The sequence below is a fragment of the Trichechus manatus genome, unplaced genomic scaffold (assembly GCF_000243295.1).
Source record: "Trichechus manatus latirostris isolate Lorelei unplaced genomic scaffold, TriManLat1.0 scaffold00033, whole genome shotgun sequence".
Lineage (NCBI taxonomy): Eukaryota > Metazoa > Chordata > Mammalia > Sirenia > Trichechidae > Trichechus > Trichechus manatus.
Genome location: NW_004443969.1, coordinates 14,169,436 through 14,171,193, shown reverse-complemented (window position 1 = coordinate 14,171,193; position 1,758 = coordinate 14,169,436).

Here is a 1,758-nt window from a genome sequence, read left to right as displayed (position 1 = left end):
TGCCCTGAAAATGTCTCATTTTGTGGGGGAAAGATTTTTGTACAGTAAGACATTGGATTCCAAAGGAATCCAGTTGAAGCCCAACACATAACCCTGGTCATTTCTGTTACTCCCTCAACACTCAGGTCTTCAATGTCTACACACAGAAGAAAGTTGATCCAAAGGGATGATAGACCATTTAAGCCTACTCACCTAATTTCCCAGCAACACTGGAGTGCTATCAAGAGTTGTTCCAGGATGATCATACTCCTGGCTCAGCATTGTCCTTTGCCCGGTCTTCCTATTTCATGATTTGACTGATCACAATCACCCTTCTTATCTCAGAGTGCCTGGCATCATGATCTTAAGACAGGTCCCAAAACCCATTTTACTGGCTTCAAAATTGCCTGTATTCATTACAAACTTATTGGTGCTTGTGACTACTAAGGTCAAAATGATTTTATAAAGAAGAAAAAGGGGAAGAAAAGGAGTGTGGAGGATACGAACCCAAAGTTATATTTTCTTCAAGAGAGTTCACTTAGAAAAAAAGGAGAAAGGAACACTGCCAAGTGAATAGAGCTTGCTTAATTTCAAAGAAATGTGTCTTGGACTTTTTCCATTTAGGAATAATAGTCCATGCACAAAGCTAATTTTTAAAAAATGCTTTTCTTTTCTTTTTTCCTTTAAGCTGTATGTTTCTAATTAAAAGTTCATACTTTATACCATTTTAAGAGAGTCATGTTCTGCCAAAGTTTTTTTATTAATCTATCTTCTTTTATCACAACTTTTTAGATATGAAGGTTAACAATTCATATATTATATGATTTTCTCCTAGAATTTGCAACTATTTCATTTAACTTGTGGGTTACACAAATTTTAATATTAGCCTAAATTTTTTTCATGTTTTATAGGTCCTTTGTGAAAGAAAACATTTAAATAATAGTTAAATATTGAATCAAAATTTGTAACAGAATTTTCTATGCCAACATTAAAAATGCAAAAATGTGACAAAAATAAGTTCAATTTTAGCAATTTAAGGATGAGCCAATATGAAAAAAAATGATTATCATTTAAGAAATAAAAGGCAATATGAATATGTAATAAACATTGAAAAATATTTGATAAAATACAGCAGAAATTCTTCATAAAATTGCCAAGCAAAAGTGGAATAAATGAAAAATGTCTGAACATTTGAAACATGTTTATCTGAAACCAATAGCAAACATCATATTGGCATTAAAGCACAAAGATGTTTCCTTTAAGCCAAGAACAAGACAGTGGTACCTGCTTCAGCATTATTGGAAATCCTACCAGATCTAGACGAATAGATAAATATAAATAGAATCATTTATAAATGACATTTACTATATGATAAATGTAACTCTTAATAATCAGCCTGGAAGTGATGGATTCTACAATAAAAGGTATTGGTATAATTATTTATAAATATATATGTATGTGTTTGTGTGTTTGTGTATAGATAGAGCCTCTTTCTAGTTTCATATATGAATAAGAATTCCAAATGGATTAAATATGCATCTATTAAAATGTAATAATAAATATCCATCAGGTATTAGATAAATATCCATCAGAAGAAAGTATATGACTTTAAAATATCCTTATAATGAGGAAGACCGACCTGAGCAAAATCAAGAAAACATTTTGAAAATGACTACCTAGGTTTTTAACAAACTATATGAAAAAAAAAAAAACATCTATAAACAAAGTTCTAAACATACTGACAAGGGCAAAATATTTGAAAGACATATAACAAAAAAA